The 24,052-nt window shown below is 32.3% G+C and overlaps 1 long non-coding RNA gene across 1 annotated transcript; it reads left to right on the top strand.

Annotated features, from left to right (window-relative positions):
- Nucleotides 1-21,428: 21,428 nt before the first annotated feature.
- Nucleotides 21,429-22,527, top strand: LOC124888682. Its single transcript, XR_007047356.1, has 2 exons — nucleotides 21,429-21,519; nucleotides 22,196-22,527. It is a non-coding gene; the product is annotated as an uncharacterized LOC124888682 (long non-coding RNA).
- The last annotated feature ends 1,525 nt before the right edge of the window (nucleotides 22,528-24,052 follow it).

The following is a 24,052-nucleotide window of genomic DNA, read 5'->3' as shown; positions in this document are numbered from 1 at the left end:
CTTTTTTCAAGAACAAGAAACCTTAGCTCTTAAGAATCAAGGTCAGATCTCAAGAACTTTCCATCAATCCTTCCAAATTTATCATCCCAGGTATGTTAGATGTTCATCCATGGATCTCTTTCATCCATGGAGCCAAAGTAACCTATTTTAAATCACCAAGTTATAATCTTTCAAGTCATTATGGTTTAAATTATGATTTCATCCATGAATCTCCATGTACTATTGATTTTATACGATGTTACCATGAAATTATTGATATCATTTAATCCTCCATATTTTTATGTTATTATTTATTGAATAAAACCATGATTTAGTACTATTATGTTGAATTCATGCTATTTTTATAAATTTTATTCTATTCCTATGATATTTTTAAATCATGAACTATAAGTGTTTGATAAAATGCCGACAAGAGTGATTTATTTAATAAGAGTCTTCATGTTTTGGCCTTCAAGCTTTAGTGTCCTTTCAGTATTATTGTTTTGAGTCCTGGGGGTATTGAATAACCGAAAACCATAGTTGTTTATTTAGTCTAGCCTCAGTATATTATAGAATATTCTTCAGATTATACTATGAGCATTATCAGAATAGTCAGATATCAGTTATTCAACTCAGAATAGTCGAGTATCTTAGTGTCTTCTAGTTGGGAGTAGGATTTAGCACCGAGCGAGTGTAGGGATGGCGGCTTCCCCGTCAGATAGGCAAAGTCATTAGTAGCAGTCCTTATACTCCAGAACTATATAGCCAACGTAGGATATGAGTAGTCACTCGTCAAATTAGGCTTGACTATCTCACAAGGGTCACCCGCCAATTCAGGCTTGACACCCTTAGTCCTTTGGACATTATATCAGTTTAGTGGATCTACACAACCACTGTTAGTACCTATGGCATGGTATTAACACCCTTCCAACTGGGGTTATAGGTTGGACCCCAATTAGCTCAACTTAGAGAATGTCAGTTATAGGATACCTCCCACAGTCTCAGATATAGTCTCAGTTATAGTTTCAACTCAGTTATTCAGTCTTAGTGTTGTTTGACCAAAGCATACGATTTTAGTTATTTTAGTATTTCAGTTTACAAATTTTACTCAATTATATTATATGCTTGGTCATGCATCCTCAGTACTTACAGATTTCCATGCATTATCAGTATCTACAGATTCCATGCTCTCTACTCAGTACTCCATGATTTACATGCATATTCAGTTAATTATTAGTTCCCGGATTTTGTGCTATGATGTCTTATATCATATGTGTTGACGCTCAGTTCCTGGATCGTACTTAGTCGCTCAGATCATCAGCAGTTCAGTAGCAGTGGTGAGTCCTTATCATCTAGGGAAGGATTATATTACTTCATGTCTTTATATTAGTAGTTAGCAGAGTTAGTTGGGGCATGTCCCATCAACTCACAGTATTCAGTTTTGAGGCTTTTCAGACACTACAGTTAGCTATTCAGACTATTCATATTTTAGAACTTTTATCAGATTCATAATTCAGTAGTTATTTCATTATTAAAATCTTATGGCATTTCAGTTATTCTTCTGCGTTCATGATTATATTATTCAGTGCTCACAGCAGATACCAACTCATGAGTTAGCTTGTGGTCTCTAGGGACCGTAAGCACCGTGTAATGACTAGGGGGTAATCTCGGGTCATTATACTTGGTCCGCCTCTTATTTGTCGAGTTGAGCCACAACTCGTCCGTTGATAATACAAGAGAGGCTCAATCCATTTTCAGCTAGCCCATTCTTAGCAAATGGGTTCATCCAATTTGCTTGGGGTATTGTCTTCTCAAGCAAAGGTTGTGAAGCTTTGTCTTTATTCTAGACATTATTTCATTGCCTTCACCTTGGAACCCTAGGTGCTATTGGAACATTAATGATTCAGTATTAATCTTACCAGATTTATCAGACTGCTCCAACGAGGGAGGGGTACCATGTACCAATTTCTTTTGAATACCATATGTTGTTGTTGTTGAGCTTAATCCCATAGTGTCGATCTCCATTACTTGAACTAGAGTATTTATATCATTGTTCCCATTTGAAGGCTTCTGATGTATTTTTGTACTAATCGATCGAGCTTTCAAAAATTGCAAGAGGGACCTTTCTACCGTCGCCATCGTAATTTCCCTCTTGACATGAAAACCCCCACTGCCGCAGATTAATTAACATGCTTAGAGAGCATAGAGGAGAGTTATGTGTGCTCTTTTAAAAATAGAAAGAGTGAATAAATACAAGAAGAATATATCAACTGATACATAGTTTACACCGTTACACAAATATAAGTATATCAGAAAATTCTTCAGAATATATTGGTGCTTTTCTATAATGGCAATGCATTCTGGAAAGATGGAGTGGCAGAAACAACAATGACAATAATTTAACCAACAAATGATTGGAATTTTTTGTCGGCAGTCTAGAGCATGTGTTTTTTTTTCCTTTGGAATTTCATGTTAGACAAATTGAAAGTACAATTAATTGAAAGCAAAAATAAATCCAGGCCTTTAGTTTTTTATTCTACAAATGTCAACATCAAGTGTACCATTGAACACTACTGAATACATTATCGGAAAGAATTCAATCCCCATGTTATAAAAAATGTGTTATTTTCTCTCTTCTTAAATACTTTTCATGCTTGTTAAAAATAAATAATTTATAATATTTATCATTTTAGAAAATCAAGATATAATTATTTATTTATTTTCACCTTTATTCTTAGTCAAAATTTTATTTGAAAATGGTCAAAATTTTATTTGAAAATGTAACTTGAATTGCAAAAGTTATATGTTTGCTTGAGCAAACTATAGTTCATAAATAAGGTATCGAAATATCCTAAGGAACCCATTAATAAATTGCATATATCTATATTCCTTTTCAAGGGTGTACATAGGTCGGTTTGATTTGATTTTTCATTAAAAAATTTACTAAGTCAATTTTACAAGAACAATTAGAAAACAACTACTAACAAATTAGAATGCAATATACAAACAAATTCTAATTGTTTTTGTAAAATTGACTTAGTAAATTTTTTAATGAAAAATCAAACCAAACCGACCTATAAAGCCTATAAACCAAACCAACCTATCAAACAAATTCAACGCCTATAAAGCAGCATTAGTACATTAACAACTAGGCCAGTAAACATTGCAGGAAGAATACGAAATAAAAAAATTCTGAAAGATATTTTTCTTTGTACTACAATGATTAAGTTTTGTGGATTCCCAAATAGAGTGGCATAAGATCCAATATTTCAACTTGAGACAGAAGCTAGTTGAAAAGGGTTGGGGTTGGAGATTTTATTGCTTGACTATTTTCAATGCAAACTTCGTTAAAACAACACTAGCATAGTGTGATATAAATAAGGAGATGATGTTGCAATGAAAATGGAGAGAACAAATAGAGGGAAAGTGAAGTGAGTTTTCAATTCAAGGAAGTAAAGTTCTTCCACATTGGGGGAAGAAAGAAACTTTATTATGCATATATTGAGAAGAATTCCTTCGTGTGGATAGTGAGGCAAGAACAAGACATGCCTCGCGTCGTCGTCGTCGTCGCTCACTCGACTCGGCTTCGGCTTCGACTTTGAATTTGAATTTGAAAAATGATTGAGAGATTAATTTTTGGGCAAAATTTATTTTAAACTTGAAAATAAGTGAAGTTATTAATTCAAAATCCAATAAAAAAAATTTCTCCATTAGCGAACATAGTTACAGCGTACGTCGAAGGGACGTGACCCTTTGAGGTACTATTTTAAAATAAAATAATGACTTACGCATGAAGGTCAGACGCAGGTAGAGCTCAAGCCAAGCTAGAACATTTTGGCTTGTGTCAAATGCTACCTTCGCGCATAGATGCAACATAGATAATCGTCATTTCTAAAACAGAGCACTGTTTCATGAACCATTACTTCCTTTCTGAAGCACCACCTTTTGTCTATAAATACCTGAACTTTTCCTCAAGTAAAGACACAATTTTTGAGTTGAAAAACAACTTCTTCTTTTTCTAAAAATTTGTAGTGTGATCTTCAAATTCTTGAGTGAATTCGTGATTCAGAAAATTTGAGGTAACACTATTTTTTGAAGTGAATCATTTTATCCTGGAAGGAGATATTCCATTAACCTCAGGTACTTGGGGGGAATAAATTCCTTAAGGACACATCATAAATTTGGTGGACCTAATTATATTATTTTGTCTTTATCTTACTTTCTTTAAGTTGGTTTTACTGTTTTTCCAAGAAATAGTACAAACTTTATTTTGATAGTTTATATATTGTATGAACTTATGTTTGAAGTTGTTGGAACTTCTTTGTAGTTCTTGAAGTTGTTCTTGAACTTAGTGTTGAAGTTCATGTTTTTAAATACAAATTTTGTACCCGAAAAACAATAATCTTAAGAAATTTATTTGTAATCTATATGTTTTGATTTCTGGAGATTAAAGATTTTTTATTTCTATTATGTTTGAACTTAATAGTGATTTGAAGATATTTAAACTTCACCATAAGTTAAAGTTAATTCGATTGACCATTAGAAGAACATAAAAACTTTATCGTTAAACTAGAAACAAGTTGTTGTTTGAAGTATTAAACTTTATAGTAAGTATTCTAACATAGTAAATTGGTTGTCTCCTTGTGACAGCAAGAATGACTATTGAAAACCAAGTTAATAATCGAATAGAAAATGTCGAAGCAACAAATATTGCTACATCAAGTCTTTCGAATGCTGCACCTGCCATGGCACCAACGAAAAAAACTGATAAATTTTTTGGTGTGAATTTAAAGGGTGAAAGAAAAAGATGTTATCTTAATTGAATACATTAAGTCTTCAAAGATTCATAACAGAAAGCGTACCAGAGTTGCCAGAGAAAACACAGAAAAAGGAACGCTTTATAGTAACTGAAGCTTAAAAACACTCAAATTTCTTATTCAAGAACTATATATTGATTGGCTTACAAGATGATCTATACAATGTGTGCTCAATATAAGGACCTCTAAAGAACTATGGGATATTTTGGAAAATAAAAATACAAAACTAAGGATGCAGGAATAAGGAAATTCATTGTTGTAATATTTCTGAAGTTTAAGATGATAAACAATAAGACTATCGTCACCCAAGTTCAAGAACTGTAAGTAATCATTCATGAACTCCTAGCGTAAGGTATAACCTTGAAAAATACCTTTATTGAACATATTAATTTTGTTCTTAATAATCACATAACCTTTGATGTAGGTTTGATTGTGACTGAGGCTTTTCAAGTAGCAGCTATAATCGAGAAGTTACCACCTTTGTGGAAAGATATACAAAAATACATGAAGCATACTCAAAAGAAGATGTCAGTTGAAGACATTATTGTGAGGTTACGAATTAAAGAGGTCAACAAAGCAGCTGAAAAGGGGTCTAGAGGAAATTTTGTGATTAATGGAGCGAATATTGTAGAGGATGGCCCTAGTAAATCAAAGAAAGGAAAGAAAGAATTCAGGACAACAAAGCAATCCTCCTAAGAAGATATTCAAAGGAAATTGATTTTAATGTGGCAAGTTGGCCACAAGTCGGTAGATTGTCGGCCCCCAAGAAAAGCAAGAAAAGAGATCAAGCCAACATGGCTGAATCCAAAGATTATGTGGACGATCTATATGCCATTTTTTGGAATGAAACTTGGTTGAAAATCCTAGAGAGTGGTGGATTGATTCGGGTGCCACCCGCCATGTATGGACCAATAAGAAATTATTTGCATCATATGCCTCAGCTCAAGCCAATAAGAAGATATTTATGGCTAACTCTGCTAAAGCAAAAGTTGAAGAAACAGGGAAGGTTTGCTTGAAGATGACATCAGGCAAGGGGGCGACACTCAACTACATCATTCAAGTCGGAGTTTCGAAAGAAATTAGTTTCTACTTTACTTTTGATTATGAATGAATTCAAATGTGTATTTGCTTTTAACAAAGTTATAACTAGTAAAGAGAAGTATATGTAGGTAAAGGTTACCTCACCGAGGGCCTTTTTAAGATAAATGTAATGAATGTTGAAATAAATAAAAGTTCTATTTCTTCTTACTTACTTGAGTCAAATAAATTATGACATAAATATTTAGGACATGTCAATTACAAAATATTACAAAAACTGATTAATTTAGAATTTTTGCCTAACTTTGAGTGCAATAAATCAAAGTGTCAAACATTTGTGGAATTTAAGTATGCTAAGCATCCATATAAGTCTATTCAAAGGAATTTCAATCCCTTATAATTAATCTATATTAATATTTGTGATATGAAGTCAACACTATCTCATGATGGAAAAAAATATTTCATAACTTTTATTGATGATTGCACTAGATATTATTATATTTATTTGCTAAATGATAAGAATGAAATAATCGACGCATTTAGGCAATATAAAACATAAGTTAAAAATCAGTTAGATAAAAAGATCAAAACGATAAGAAGTGATAGAGGTGAAGACTATGAATCTCCTTTTGTGGAGATATATTTATAAAATAAAATTATCCATCAAACTTCTGCTCTGTATTCACCTCAATCAAATGATATTTCTAAAATAAACAAAATCAAATTTTAAAGAAAATGATGAATATCTTACTCATAAGTTTAAGTTTACCGCATATTTGTGGGGGAAAGTTATCCTTACAGCAAACTGAATACTTAATAAAGTACAAGACATATTCAATTTCATATGAAAAAAATGGTAAGAAAAAAACAACTTGAAATATTTTAAAGTCTGGGGTGTTTATCCAAAGTCTAAGTTCCTACACCTAAAAGAATAAAAATAGGACCTACGACTGTGGACTGTGTGTTCATTGAATTTACTACAAGTAGTAAAGCATGCCAATATTTGGTTCATAAATCTGAACATCCAGATATTCATGAAAATATGGTGATCGAATTCGATAATATTGAGTTCTTTGAACATATTTATTCATATAAAATGAAACATGAGTTGTCTAGTGGAGGGTCTAAACGATGCAAGATGAACCAAAAGAGAATGTACTTAATGATGAGAATCCAGGGCGTAGTACACATCAAAGAATGTCAACTTACTTTGAATCAGATTTGGTAAAATTTCTTCTTGAAAATAAGCCTCGAATTTTTAAAGAAGTGATGTCCTCTTCGGACTCATTCTTTTGGAAAAAGGCAATCAATGGTGAGATTATTTCAATCTTGAACAACTATACTTGGGAGTTGGTTGATCTTTCTATAGGAAATAAATCTTTAATTTCTAAATGAATCTTTATAAAAATAAAAACTCATGGTACTATTGACAAATACAAGGCAAGACTGATTGTGAAATGCTTTAGACAAAAAAAAGGCCTTGATTATTTTGACACATACTCGCCAGAAATAAGGATAACATCTATTCAGATGTTGGTTGCATTAGCGGCAATGTGGGGTCTTGAAATCCATCAAATGAATGTGAAAACAACACTCTTAAATGGAGAATTGAAGGAAGAAATTTACATGAAATAACTCGACGATTTCGTGGTTCATGGTAAAGAAAGAATAGTGTGAAAACTTGTTAAGTCACTTTATGGACTAAAATAAGCACCCAAATAGTGTTATGCTAAGTTTGACAAAATTATATTGGCAAATGGTTTGAAGATAAACGAATATGATAAATGTGTGTACATTAAAGACACTCCAAATCATAAAGTGATTGTTTTTTGTATGTGGATAATATGTTGATCATAAGTAGAGACATTCCTAACATAAATGCTATGAAACAAATGCTTGAGAGCAAGTTTGATATAAAAGACCTTGGAGTTGCGGATGTGATCTTAGATATAAGAATTTATAGACTCCACAAGGGCTGTCGTTGTCACAGTTTCATTATATTGAAAAGGTAATTGACAAGCTCAAGTATTTAGATTTTAGTATTTTCAAAACTCTATTAAACATGAGCTTTGCACTTTAAAAGAATGAAAATGAAAGTAACTCACGGTTGGACGAAGCAAGAGTGTTGTGAAGTTTGATTTATATCATGAACTATAGGCAATCAGACATATCATGTGCTACTAGTAAATTGAGTTGGTACATGATTAATCTCAATCAAACTAATTAGATGGCAATGAAAAGATTTTTGGGGTATCTAAAATATACTCAAGACTATGCTTTGCATTATAACAAATATCCAGCGGTGATTGAAGGATATAGTGATGCAAATTAGATCACCGAATCGAATGAAGTAAAATCCACAAATGTATATGTATTTACTTTAGGTGAGGCAGTCTCTTGAAAATCATCCAAACATGCATGCATTGCCCACTCTATATTGAAATCTGAATTTATTACGTTAGATAAAGTCAATGAAGAAGCTGAATGACTTTGAAATTTCTTGGAAGATATTCCTTATTAGCTCAAACCTTTGGCACCATTATATATACACTGTGATAGTCAAGTGGAAATAAGAAGGGCAGGGAGAATGATGTATAATGTTAAGTCATGTCATATAAGATAGAGACATAATACCATTAAAAAACTACTCTCTAATGGAATTATCATGATTGACTATGTGAAGTCAAAGGATAATGTGTTGGATCTACTTATAAAAGGCCTATCTAGAGAGGGGATTGAGAGATCATTGAAGTAAATAGGTTTACGTCCTAGGACAAGTCATCATTGTAAAACTCTGCCTAGCATACTAGAGATCCTAAGAGTTAGGTTCAAAGAGATCAAACAAAGTTTTGATTGGCGGTTCAACATTTTCAATATACTCAATCCATTCTCATGATGAAGACACTATTCAGGAATAAAGGATAAGGATTATGGTTTGAAGTTTTTCAATATTTTATATGTTTGAAAAATTTGACCAAATAATTTGATCTAAAGGATTAAACGTTAAAGAATCAACTATGTGGGGGTGAAGTGGAAGCTGCTTCAAGGAGAATGATAGTAAAGGCATATTCTCTATGCTCTCATGAAACAAGTCATGTTCATGGTTGAAACAAACAAAATCATGAGAACAATAAATGGTAAAAGGTTGGTTGTGCGAATTTTGTTGTCTAGGTGTACATCAAAGTTTGACAGTTCAAAGATATCACATCTACCGATTGAACGAGTGCCGATTGAACGAGTGCATCCGATGCAAGTTCATTATGGAAAGTTCAAAGGGAAACTTACTTATCCAGATGCAATCAGTATTTGCTTGTAGATCACGCAATTGTCCATTATTTTTTAAAAAACTATTTATTACCCATTCATTTGGAGATTGTTGGGTTCTAAGTGAATATGTGAATAAAAAATAGAGGGAAAGTGAAATGAGTTTTCACTTTAAGGAAGTAAAGTTCTCACACATTGGAGGGAGAAAGGAACTTTCTTATGCATATATTGAGAATCATTTCTTCATATGGATAGTGAGTCAAAAATAATACATGCCTCGTTCCATCATCATCGTCCTTGCTCGGCTCGACTTCGGCTTTGTATTTGGATTTGAATTGATCAAACGATAGATCAAGAGATTAATTTTTGGACAAAATTTATTCAATACTTGAAAATAAGTAAAGTTTTAAATTCAAAAATCCAATAGAAAAATGTTTCCATTTGCGGACATTTTGGATTGTGCCAAATTCTACCTGCGCGCGCAGACAAAATGCAGGTAGGTGTCTTTTTTAAAATAGTGCATTATTTTGTGAATCACTGCTTCCTTTCTAAAGTACCACCTTTTGGCTATAAATACCTAAACTTTTTCTCGGGTAAAGACACGATTTTTTAGTTGAAAAACATTATTTTCTTCTTCTTCTAAAAAACTCTAGTATGATCTTCAAACTGTTGAGTGAGTTCATGGTTTAGAAAATTTGAGATACCACTATTTTATGAAATGAATGATTTTATTCTGGGGGATATATTCCATTAACCTCAGGTACTTGAGGGGAATAAATTACTTAAGGACACAACATGAATTCTTTGGACTTGATTCTATCATTTTCTGTCTTCATCTTACTTTCTTTAAGTTGGTTTTACTATTTTTCAAAAATTAGTAGAAACTTCATTTTGATAGTTCATATATCGTTTGAACTTGTGTTTGAAGTTGTTGGAACTTATTTATAGTTCTTGAACTAAGTATTAAAGTTTATATTGTTAAATACAGATTTTATACCCAACAAATAACATATGATATTTTAGATTTGAAATTCCCTGAAAAGTAATGAAGTTTCTTTTCTTTTGTTAGGTTTTTATTTGGCTTTTAGATTTGGATTTTGAATCATGTGCTTATTAAAGAATTAATATCTACAAATCCAAATCTGAAATAATATATCTAAATACTAAAAGCTATAAACCAGTTTTAAAAGTAAATCATAATTAATATTTTTTGGTTAGAAGATAATGTATTTTATCAACCAAAAAATGTCATTACAAAGACGGGTAGAAGGTGACCATATACCTTCTCATAACCCTGTTAAATATACCTAAGTCCTAGCTATTCAAGCATCTATACCATTCCAGGCAATCCATACAATCAGACATAGAAAATCTACTCCTATGGGAAGTAATTTAACTTGCTCAACAGGTTATCCCAGGGTGTTGTATGTCTTTCTTGAATGTGCAGGTGCATGGCTATGTCATGACATGTGAGATTAACCGCACTTGTCCAATCTTGAACCTCAATGCATTCCTATTGTGCCATATATTATAAATAACCATTGTAAATGTGTAACACCCCGCATTTTTAGGCTAGAATTTGATTCGTTGTTCCTACATGTACAAACTTGAAACCAATGATTCTTAAGTAAATTTAAGTGTCATGATTATTTACCCAGTGTGTAAAGTTCTTTTGTGGTGAAAATTATTCATAGAAAATACTTAGAGCAAAGTTGTAACGCCTCGAAATCTAACTTTTTAGGATGCCACACGGTGCTCCGAACTATAAGTAGTCCTGAGCTAACCCTGGCTGCCTTTTCTAAATCTGAATCTCAAAATAGGGAAACTGTAAATGAAAATCATAATAAATGCAGAAAACTATCTGTATAAGCAAAAACTGGAAATCTAAATACTGTAACTGAATCTAGTAGTCCGACAAGCCTCTACTGACTGAATCTAAAGAGTCACTAGGACAGGCCCCCACTGACTCAAACTATCTGAAATGAATAATAAATCTTCTACTAGTAACTGAAAATATGAATAGCTAAGTCCCCGAACTATGAGGACTCACCAACTGTAGGGATATAGATGAGATGCTTGAAAACCACTCACGTTGCTAAGACTGAGCACCTGAACCTACATTATGAAATAATGTATCACATAAATGTATATTTGGATCAATACTTTGAGGATGTACTGAGTATATGGGGGTGAATTCAATAAGTAAACAATATCATCATAATTTATAAAATCATGCATGCTAAAGGCAAATGACTCACATAGGCTTGAGTAGTCTGAAAACTGAAGATCATAAATCATGAACAATAAAGCATATATTATAAATCTTATTAGCCATTACCCTTAGTTCTGAAATATATATTCAGTTCTTATTCTCAAATCATATAGGCTAAGTAAAATCTGTAAGTTTGTATAGAAATACTCTATCTTAAAGGGTTTAGAAATCTGAAATCTTATTCTGAATGGAAAATGCTTTATCTAAAGGCTTTGAGGAAATACTTTATCTTTTATCTAGGAGGAGGTTACATAAATCATGTGAGCATTCATGGAGTCCAACGTTCTTATCCCCCTAAAGAAGAATCCTCATGTTGGGGAGAGGAGTCATACTCTTGCCAGGGAGTATAACCTATCTTAGTAATCACGTATCTTTCATCCATATAGAAGTGAGAATAATCTAAATCCTACATTGGCACGTAGTTCTGGGGTATGAAATCGTAGTAATGTACCGATCTCGGTGCTAAATACTACTACCATTAAATCTGTATGCTCATTCTAAAGAAAATCCACTTTAAAATAGTCTAATGGTTTGTAATAAAAACCACTTTATATCTATAAATCTAAATCTATAATGTGGATTTCATATCTATTCTGAGACCAAAAGGTCAAATCTTTATCAATAATCTAAAAGGAATCTAATCATAGGGTGCTTATAGCACAATAATTCTTGAAATAGCAATCTTTAATTAGGTCTTAATGACCCATGTATCAATCTCATATTAAAACATCAAAATGTTCATGCTTGATAATGTAAGCATTGATAATTCAATTAAAAATCTGGAAATTTCTGCAATATGCATGAAAATATAAACAAAATAATGTAATTCAACTTCTAAATCAATTAAAATCTCATAATCTTATGAATAACAATATTGGGTATAAACCCGAATTTCAAATTCATGGGAAATCATGAAAAATCAAATAACTTTTGTAACTAAAACAAGTTTTAGGCACAAGGATGAAAGAAGTATCCTTGTTCATAACCCCACTTACCTTACTTGATGATCTTTGATAAAAAGATTGAATCTTGGATTCCTATTGTGCTTTTAAAGATGAATTCTTGGAGTTCTTGTATTAGGAATCCTTAATCTTGAATTTTTTTGGAGAATTAATGGAGAAATTTGGATTTGTTAGGGAGAAATTTTGATGATCTAGGGTTTTCTTTAAGAGTATTTTGGCTAAAAATGAATGTAATATGCTTAGGAAGGGTTAAATCATATGTTATTCATGACTTAGGGCTTGAAAAAAATACCAAAGAGAACCTTTTAAATTTTTACTCGGAACTGGAAAAATTCTCAAATTTGGCCTACGGCACGACGCACCATAATCGCGGTGGCCTACTGAAAACTGCAAACTGGGTTCTGGAAAGACACCACAATACAAATCTATCAAGATGCTTTGCTAGATTACCATTTGAGCCATCATCACAATGTGCCACCATCGCAGTAATCCACTGGAAATGGACAAACGGGAAAAGGGGCTTCTTCGCGATGCGGGGAAATCGCAGAGTTTCACTGGATCTTGACGAATGGGAAATTTGACCTCTCCGTGATGCGCCAATATTGCGGAGTCTCACTAAAATTTGACAATTGTCATTTAAACCATCTCCGGGACGTGCTAAGGACCCAAATCACAGTATTTTACGACTGAAGCTTAAAATAGTCCTAACTTCTCACTCAGTTATCGGATTCGGACAAATATTATACCGTTGAAAAGCTAATTCAATTTTCTACACAATAAGAGGTATAAATCTGAAAAATTCTATATGAAAAATTATACTATTTATCTTGGAAGATATTTTTTAACCTTCTAGGGACGAATTCAAGCTAACAAAAGTATGGGGTATTACAGAAGTTGAGTTAAGAACTTTTGTTATTGATCAAATTTTGGTATTCTATCCTACAAGGATCAACTTTGAATGTATAAAAATTATGGAATATATGAAATTTTGGGGATCAAGACCCACCAAATTAAATATAATGGAGTCCTCTTTCCAACGCCACCAATTTTGCCTTAGTCTAATACCCGAGCGAAAAGTTATGAGCATTTTTGTGAGAAAACAGTAAGGGTGCGTGATAATGGCGTGGCATGCCGTCTGTGCTCCATGATTTTGAAGTGGCACGCCCCTATTTTCAGAAACAATAAAACCCGTATTTCTCTTTAGTTTTTCAAGGGTAAACTGGTCATTTATGTCCTAAACCATCCTATACCTGATATAAATATAATTTCATCATCCTATAACCCCAAATACACCAAATATACAACCCCTCTCCTTCCAAATCCTCAAGAACACCAAATAAGGATTCTTCTCCAAGAATTAAACTTTCAAGGCTTCAAATTTAAGTTTCTTCTCAATGTTTTCTCCCCAATTTCTTCATCAAGGGTATGGAAAATAAATTCAAGTTTTCATATCAATTCCAAACTAGGGTTCAAGATTTAAAGTTAGGAATTCAAGCTTTTCTCTGAATTACTTCTGTCAAAAGGCATGTTACTCTTTCCCAAAGCTTCTTTTGTTAAAAACACGTATTTATAATTGTTATTCATGTGATTAAATTGATGAATTTGAATATGGTTTGAGGAATTTTGAGCATTAATGAATAAATTGTTTTTCCTATGGTTTCTATTGAATATTCATGATTTAAATTGAATATTTTTTAACTGATTGGGTGCATGGGTTTGGGAATTGGAATGGGGATCGAGGCATTCCCCAAAATTGATGTTTTGAACTTGAAATTGGTTTCAGATAGTTTTGTTCTCTCAACCCACTCTCGTAAATGGTTTGATATATTATTTGTCACATGATTAGACTTATTCACCTATACTATTGCAATTGCATAAATGGTTAAACATTGAATATGGATTTTAAAGGCCTTGTTGGATATATTTCAGTTTGAAGCATAAAATATAAAGAATCGAGGCATTCCTTTGGGTTGATTTGATAAACTAAAGGAGGTAGAGATATTCCTCCAACTTAATTTAATTAACAAAGGGGGTCGAGGCATTTCCCAAGATAATAGAATTAAATGGCATTATTATGAGCTTGCAAGCGTAATGGTCTAATAATACTTGTGATGTGTCTTAATTTATAATTCCTAGGTTAATGAATAGGTTATGGAAAACTTATTTTAATTAGGCTTAGTGAGGGTTATATAGCTTAGCCGTGAAGGTATGGGTCTCGAATGACTTATATTGAAAACTCATATTTGCCGACGTGAGGGTTGGTCTTGATGACTGTGTGCATAGTTCACACTATTGATATATTTGTATCTAGGATTGACATGAGGTTGGGGCATTCCATGGTCTTCCTTGATACCTTCGATTTATGCGGCTAACAAGCACGGAAGCCCTTTCAATAAGGGAAGATGAATTCATATAGCCCATGGGTGCCTGTTTATGACGGTTAAGCTACATAGTTTAAGATGATGTTTACTGTCATGCTAAGCCTTGTTCTCTATTTTGACAAGTTATTTATATATGTATATAATGATGTGTGCATGGTTTTGAATTGGATTTGACTTGGCATTATTATATCTCCTCCCTGAGTTGCATGTTAGTGCTCATCCCACTAACCATCTTCGGATGTTATATTCCTATGCGATGTAGGGTCTGAAGACGCTTCTACTTTTTCTGTACAGTGATAGGTGATTTCTAAGTTATTCATGTGTCATCATGAAGTGGTGAGCCTCCCTCTTTCGGAAAACCCATTACTTCTTGATTTAGTTTATGTCATAAACTATCTTCCCTTGGACTTGTTTTGTCTATCGTCAGGGGGTATGTCCCGACTTAGATTGACGTTGGTTTTTTTTTAGAGGCTTTGTAGATTATTGTGGTTTGGGATGGTTGTTGAAATCTTAGATTTCATTAAATTATTGACTTATCTCCTTATGTCTATTGGTTTATTTTTGCTATTGTTAGATATATTGTGCTCTGTTAACTAGGCAAAGGGGCTGGTCTCTATTCCTTTTAAGATACCCGTCACAGGCAGGTCCTGGTTTGGATCGTGATAAAACGTGCAGCAAATGGCTTCAGCATGATCTCTCTTCTTCTTTGCTATTGTGCATATTCACTTCATTTTCTACTGTCATGTTCTAATACTTCTACTGATTTGGAACCAATTTAACATCCTTTTCCATACCTAGTTATTATAAGTGCAGATGAAGAACAGGTGGTCAAATGTTTCTATATCCCTATCATAGACAATACAACTCATTGGTACTTGATTTTTTATCTCTATCACAGAAAATGCATCTCATTAGTACTTGAATTCCTATCTTTTGAAGCCACACTACTATTGCTAACCTTTGTTGTACTGCAAGCCAAAGAATGTACTTGAACCTTGGATGCACTAGTTTGTGTAAGGTAATATTTTTTCCATGGAACGTTAGGTAACTGAGGCATCATAGCTAAGTATGCTTTTTTGATCTTGAACTTACCACTTTGCACCATCTTTCCCAGAAACTGTTGAATGGGTCCCTGGTATAGTTGTTGTGACATAAAAAACTATTTACTATCAATAATCTTCTTCCCAACCCATGCTGTAAACTTAGGACTAGACATCATTTCCAATCTGTTATTCTTAATGTAGTAGTAGTGCACCCACTTAATCCATAAAGTGTCTTTCTTCATAGATATAGCCCATAGGTGTTTCAAAATGGCAACTTTGCTCCATTGCTTGAGATCAATAACATTCAATCCACCTGTTGAGCTTGGACGACAATTTTTTTATCATACCACTTTTGAAAGATCACCTTTACCTGTTTAAACAAAAGGTTCTACCAATTTCTTCCAACATCATAATTACTCTTTGTGACAGAATAAAGATCTGTGTCTAGTAGCTTTGCTTTCCAAACAATACGACATTTATAAGTTAAAGTCTTCCAGAGTATGACGATAACTTGGATGACCAGCAATTTATCTGAGCAGTAAACTTCTCAACTAGTGGTAAACATTGTGAGACTATCAACTTTTTGGTGGACCGAGGAACTCCCAAATACTTGAATAGGAGTTGCCCTTCCACATAACCCAATTTTTGTATTATATCTATTTTCAGGCTGTTGGTAATACTTGTCATGTAGATTGATCTTTACTCCAGATTAGATTTCATCCCAGGTGCACTAGTGAATCTATTAAATGCATCTTACACCAAGGAAACAGAGATTAAGTCAGCCCTACAAAACATGAGCAAATAATCATCAAAACACATATGAATCACTCCAAATCTCTTGCATCTTGGGTGAAAGTAGAATTTTCTATTGAGCACCATTTTTGTCATTTCCTTATGCAAATCTCCATTGTTATAACAAAGAGGTAAGGGGTATAAGGTCCCCTTGAGTCAATCCTCTTCGAGCTTGGAGAGGATGTGTGAGCCCTCCATTTATCATCAATGAATAAATCACTGTTGACACACATTCCATTACCTAGTTTATGAACTTATGAGGGAACCTTAATTTTGTTATCATAGCTCTTAAAAACTGTCATTCGACTGTATCATATGCTTTCCTTATATCCACCTTTAGTACACACCTAGGTGAAATCCATTTCCTTGTGTATCCTTTAAACAACTCGTGACTTAAAAATTATATTGTCCAAAATATTTCTCCCCTCCACAAATGTTGACTGTGACCTTCCTATCAACCCATTCACCACTTTTTTCTTATTGTTGGTAAGAATTTTGGCAACCAGTTTATGCATTGTGGAATAACAAGCTATAGGTCTATAATCTTTGACCTTAGTCGGTGAAGGAACCTTAGGGATTGATGTTATGGAAGATCAGTTCCAAATTTTCAACATCTTGCCCTTGGAAAAGAACTAATTTACAACTACACACACACTTTCCTTTACCTCTTCCAGTTCCTTTTTAAAAACTCAATGGGGGATATCTATCAATTCCAGGACTTTTGTCAAGTGGAATTCCCTTGACAGCTTGATCAATCTCCTCTATACTTATCATTTGTATGAGCATCAATTATTGATCCCTGCCAAGACATAGCCCTTCTTGATCACTAATGTATTTAGATAAGGCAGTTCCTCAACACTCTCTCATGAGTGATGTGAAGAAGGACACAAATTCTGCTTCTACTTTCTTAAGGCCAGTTAACTTAACTCCATTCTCGATATATATAGATGAGATTGTATTTATGGGCAGTTTTGATCTTCACCTAGGCATGGAAGAACTTAATATTAGCATCCCCACTATCAGTCCAACAAACTCTTGATTTTTGTCTTAAGATCTTCTCCTCAATGAGGCTTCATTTTTGTATGTCAATTAATAATATTTTTTCTTGCTCATATAAAGTTGGCTCAAACAACGAAGTAGCAATCTGAGCTTGTACTATTTTTAATTGTTTCCTAGCTTGATTAAGCTTCTATGCATATAAGGCTATGTAAGTATTTAACTCCTTCCACTCAACTTTTAACTGCTTCAGTTTATTCCATAGTACTTGCATTGCATCATCACCTATTGGCCTCTACCATACTCTCTGCACAAGTCCCTTGAAGTTAAGATGCTCCAGTACTGTAACATACAGCCTAAATGGTTTAGGTTTTAGGCTGATCCTCTGTGTACATTGGACTAAGGCTGGTGAGTGATCTGATAATCCTGGTTGCAAATAATCAGTCGCTATATGCCCAAACTATTGCAGCCACTCATAATTACCAAACTATTTTGTTATACACCTTGTTAGGGCCCTTGTAATTAATATTTTCTAAAGTATTAAAATATTAAAATTACACATTTATTATGTCGATTTTATTTAATTTCGATTTGAATTTTTCTTTGTTAATGTCAAATAAAATCAAGAATGGTCGGATTTTTTCTAACACCAAATCAACCAAACTAAACTATAAATCATTTTTTCCTCGACTTAGTTTAGTTCATCAATTTAGTTTGGCTTGGGGATTTGGTCTGTACATTCCTATTCGTATTATAAATATATGCTTGTAAGTACATGGTATTATAAATTTTTAAATACACCTAAATTTAGAAAAAATCATTGGTCTAGAAAATTAATGATAATATTAACTAGATATATTTTAACTTTAGATAGGAAGGTGTGAAAATCGCGTATTAGAGTAGAAACTTTAGTAGGGACTCATGGTTATGTTGCCTCTAGAAGGTTTGGGTTCCTAGTGTTTGTCGTAAGATTACTCGCATCCTTATAGCTCTTGGTTTGATATCTATCATCATGTGTTATCTATTGTTTTGATTACCATATTACTTTATGTTGCTATTCTTTCTTTTGTGTAGGCTCTGTGATGCTTTTTTTATTACGTGCTATACTTTCTTCATCGTTTTGTTCTCCTTGTACTTAGTTTTTTTGCATTTGAGACGAGAATCTCATGAAAATAGCCTTTCTACATGTACGAAGATAGTATTAAGGTATGAAAAGTTTTTATTTTGAGTCTCATACAACCAATAAAAAGTTGTATAAGGCCCTATTATTTGATTGACATGTTGCTTGTGGGGTCCATTAGCCTTCTTTACCTCTTTACCTTTGTGACATCTTTACCATTTTTCATCTTCTTATTTTTCTCCTTCAAATTCATGGTCAATGCCACCAAAATTAAATATAATCTCTTTGTGCAACCTATTATTTGCAACTATTTTTCGTCTTACCACCTTTATATTATTTTTCCCAGAATTTCCTTACTGAAATATTGCAATATTTACAGAAATAATAGTTCCTAATAATTAATTCTTTGTCAAGTGTCTATTTGGTCATGATAATTTTTTTCTTTTTCTCAAATTTTTTCTACTTTATTTTAAATACAATTTTAAGTTGGTGTTTAACCATGAGAATTTCAAATATAATTTAGAATTGTATTTAGAAAAGTGCAAACAAGTAAACCTTTTTAACTCTTAGGACCCGTTTGGCCATGAAAATTAAAAATGTATTCACTTTAATTATTGGTATTTTTGAAGTTGAAAATAGAGTTGAAATTGCGTTTGGTCATAGTATTTTTAAAAATATTTTAGACTTTGGATGTACTTTTTTATAAAGGGATAGAAAAACTTGAATTCAATTTTTTCTTTCAAAAAATCAAAATTTATGAAAATTTTGAAATACATATTTAATTTTCATGGCCAAACAAGTATTTCGAAATAAAGTGAAAACGTATGACAAAATATTGTGAACAATATTTTATAGCCAAATGCCTACTTATTTCTCTCACAAAAATTTAAAAATAATTCCAAGTTACATTCATGATCAAACACAACGCCAACTCTAATTTTTCTCTTGAGGTGGAATGAGTATGTCAATATGGTGACATAGTGCAATTCTTCGGTGCATATTATAAATTTTAAATTACATTAATTAATATACACACTAAAAAGTTTTGTAAAATAATAAAATAAAAATTCAAAATTAATTTCTATGAAAGACGTTTAAAGAGAATATAAGAATTCAAAGAAAGAAAAAAATCGAGTGAAATTTTCGAAAAATAAAAAAGTGTGAGAACATGAATTAAAATAAAAAGGTGAAGAGGGAGATGGTGCATGGAGAAAAGAATATGGCAAAGTAATGAAAGTTAGGTCCAACAAATTCTAAATGTCAAATAATAAATCCCTCATACAAGAATGGCATGGCGCATCTCATACAAAATAAAAATTTTCATAAGGTATGTATATATTCTAAGCCCCCCCCCCCCCCCCCCAAGACCCCACTTGTGAAACCTGTTGAATATGTTGTCGTTGTTGTTGTTGTTGTTGTTATTGTTGTTGTTGTATTTTTTAATGTAATTCTTCCACAGAGTACAAGCAATTTTTTCACTTCGAGCATGAATATTCTATTTACAAAATATATATTTATAGATATTTTTATAAAATATAAATTTATAGATTAAATTTTAATTCTTTTAAAAAAAAAAAAAAAAGAAATATCAAACTTAAAATTAAAATTTGACCTTTTAAGTGAATTTTGGATTTGAAATAAAAATTTCAAATTAAACGTTTGTCTAAATATCGTAAACAAACACAAATATCAAACCGAAATTTTAACTTTGAAGCCCTTGTATGGTCAGACGACCCTTTGTGTTTTCTTTTTAAGTTAAAAGCTTGTATGATCACTCAACTCTAAATAATTAACCTTTAATCATAAATATGGAGAGATATAAATATTGTGCAAAAAAGAAAAGTGTTAAATATAGAGGAATAATAATAAGGATAATTTAGTCAAATTAGTCTTTAGTAAATATTTTTCTTAAGAAGAGTGCAAGCAAAAAAATGGCAAGTATTTAGAAACAGAGAGAGTATAAAAGGAAAATTTATTATATCACAAAGCAATAAATTAAATCTTAATTTTAAAACTGCACAATTAAAATTAATAATTATTTTAAGTACACTGAAAAGTAAAAGATGGTGGAAGAAATAACATTTATAAATAACTAATTATTGATGAATGTTAATTATCATTAAAAGTTATATTTACTGTCGGTAAAAGCTTATTTTTATGATAATGTTTACATTTAATATATAAGTCATAAGTCCACAAAATCACTTATTTATTTTTATTTACTCTAATTTGCAACTAAATGTTGGATGCGGTGAGCATGATTTTAATTTGTGGTTATTAGATATTATCGATTTTTATGGCTTCATTGACCCCTTCGCTACATTGTCTTCGATCATTAAATTAAAGAAGAAGAACACCAATTGTTCAAAAAAAAAAAAAAAAAAAAAGATAGAGAACATGTTAACCAAACTTTGGATCAATTTGTCTTTAATAAATGTGTCCGTAAAATGTCTATACTTTTTCTAGTTACTTTAATTTGCTATAAAATATTTGGATCTTCAAATGAAAAACACCAACGGTTCAAAAGCTAATTGACCATTTTAGTCAAATTTTAAGTTTGATTTTCAATATTAAATTTAATATGTCTTTAATAGATAAGTTTATATTTTTCTATTTTATTAAAGATTATTTAATTTGCTATAATTGATTGTAAAAATCATTAATTTGGGTTTATTAGATATTCTTATATTTTTTAAGCTTGTTGACTAAACATCCTATAAATACAAGGAAAAAAGGCTACCACCAAACATCTACACATACAATTTTCAAGTTAACTATTTGGCATTAGAAAAATTATTTTGATATGGCTTCCAAAGTGATGACTTTTCTTCTTATCATCTTGGTGATAAAACTTTGTAAGGTTTTTCCTCTTTTAATTTAACCTTATTTAATAGTTTTTTAATACATGAATACCACACCCTCCTTTTGAGATTTGTCGCAAATTACTTTTTCGTGTTTTTGGTATTAAAATATTTGTTCATGTATTTATTTATTTAACTTTTCTTGGTGAATTTACACATTCATTTTATAGGGAGAAGAAAGTAGTAAAAGAAAGATTTTCTTGTAAGATTAAAATTATGTATATGAGTTGCACCCACTCAGCATCCACTTAATTTGTTTCATATTGTTTGTGATTTTTTGATCACTTTTTAGTTGTATAAATTTTTGTTTCATACTGTGCGATTTTTTGATCACTTTTTAGTTGTATAAATTTTTGTTTCAAGGGCTTTATGTGAATCATTATAGATATTTTTTTTTCATAATATAGAAAAATAAACCATGACATGAATTTGCTTACTACATGGTGCAAACTTTTCACATAATTCTTTGTCAAAAGTTATCGATAAGACGATAATTCGAGATTTTCAACAAGCACATTTTCAAAGAAAAAAAATTTAACAAATAAACACACACATATAGAGAGAGAAATCAATAATGTAAAAGTTTTTGTATATGGAATATCAATTATAGATTCTTCAATTTACAAGTGTGTATATACGTAATATCAATTATAGATTCTTCAATGTACAGGTGTTTCGCCAAAGGTTGAAGCAAGAAATGTCAAGTTATGTTGCTTTTGTGAGAAAACAGAAGATTGTAAGAGTTTTTGTGGTAATAAACCTCCGTATCGTTGTGTACTTAATATATGCGCTTGCTCAAATGATGTGTCTCCGAAAATTGAGTTGCATGAACTAATGAGGGCAGAGACTGATGAATCGGGACTTCATTGACCAAATATTAAAAAAGAACAATGAGAGGTGTTGGAGTTATAGATTTTACTTCCAAAATAATTGATATTCAGTTATTGATTATATGTAATTTCCAACAAAGCTAAAGCAAAATAAGAAAACTTTCTATTTCTACGTATCTTTTCTTTTTCTTCCGCTTCTATTCGTTTTTTATGTTACTAGTTTATCAACGCATCTGCCACATTCAGGATCGGCGGACCCACGTGGCAAGGGTTCACCCGAATCTCCTCGGCGAAAAATTACGTTGTATATATAACGTAGAAAATCTATATTTATGTATATATATTAATTTTGAACCACCTAAAAATTAGGTTGTTGGATAGCCCAGTGGTTCTATATCTGCTTCTTGAGTCACTTCTTCATCCCTCGGTTGTGGGTTCGATTCCCACTACCAGCGAAGGCTACATTTTTTAAATCTGTTTTGCACGCAGCTGCTATACCTTGAAATTATATTTTGTTGATGTATTCACACATTTATATTTTTATTTTTTCGAACCCCCTGAAATAAATTCCTGGATCCGCCACTGGTCACATTTGTATCTTGAGCTAAGCCACGCTATAGGTAAAACTTACACACACCCGATGTATACACCAAGCCAATACATGCATGCCATGTGTTTGAATTTAAGTTCATGTTACTTAACTATGATGTAGTACATAATTGGTTAAAATAATATCATATAGCTGAAACTAATTAGAATAAATAATTAAATATGAGAGATGTAGAAAAAAAAATTGGAACAAAGTTTGGGAAATTTTCTCTGTCTATATTCCTTGTCAATGACCTTTATTTATACAAGCTAAACAAAAGAAAGAATCTTTCCTTCTAAGCTAAACAATGAGACTAGAAATACTAAATATAAAAGAAGAAGCTTCTCTTCTAAGCTAAAATAAAGTAACTTTCTATTCTAAGTTGGCCCATGTTCTTGTTTGCTACTGAAAATATTTATTCAACTCAAATGTTATTTTGCCTAACAAATGAAGCTTTCTTGTTTGGATTGAATGACGCTCTTCCTTTATTCTCAACATCCCCCCTCAAGATGGAGGGGATCGAAGTGAGTCCCATCTTGGCAAGAAGACGGTGGTAAGATGGTCCAGAAAGGGACTTTGTGAATATGTCGGGAAGTTGATCCTTTGAAGGGAGAAAGTGAAGAGAAATGAGCCCAGAAAGAAATTATTGCCAAACGAAATGACAGTCTAGCTCTACATGTTTTGTGTGTCCATGGAATACGGGATTTCTAGCGAAATGAATCGCTGCTTGACTGTCGGAACGAATGGGTATCGACAAAGTCGGTGGAACTAATAAATCAAACAGTAAGCGAGTTAACCAAGTGAGCTCCGCAACTAACCATCTCATCCATCGATATTTCGCTTCAGCTTAGGAAAGAGACATAGATACTTGCTTCTTAGATTTCCAGGAAATGGGAGAACCTCCTATGGAGATGAAAAACCCACTGATCGATCGACGAGAATCTGGGAAAGACGCTTAATCCGCATCGCAAAATGCATTGAGGGAAAAAATGGAGAGACGGATAAGAAGATCCCTCGACAAGAATGTCTTTTCAGGTGACTCAGAACCCATAAAGTTGTTGTGAAATGTATATCGCAGGGAGTTTGCATATATTGACTCAATGTTAAT

This window comes from Capsicum annuum, chromosome 11, assembly GCF_002878395.1.
Source record: "Capsicum annuum cultivar UCD-10X-F1 chromosome 11, UCD10Xv1.1, whole genome shotgun sequence".
In the NCBI taxonomy this organism is placed as follows: domain Eukaryota; kingdom Viridiplantae; phylum Streptophyta; class Magnoliopsida; order Solanales; family Solanaceae; genus Capsicum; species Capsicum annuum.
This window is presented reverse-complemented; position numbering and strand designations above follow the sequence as displayed.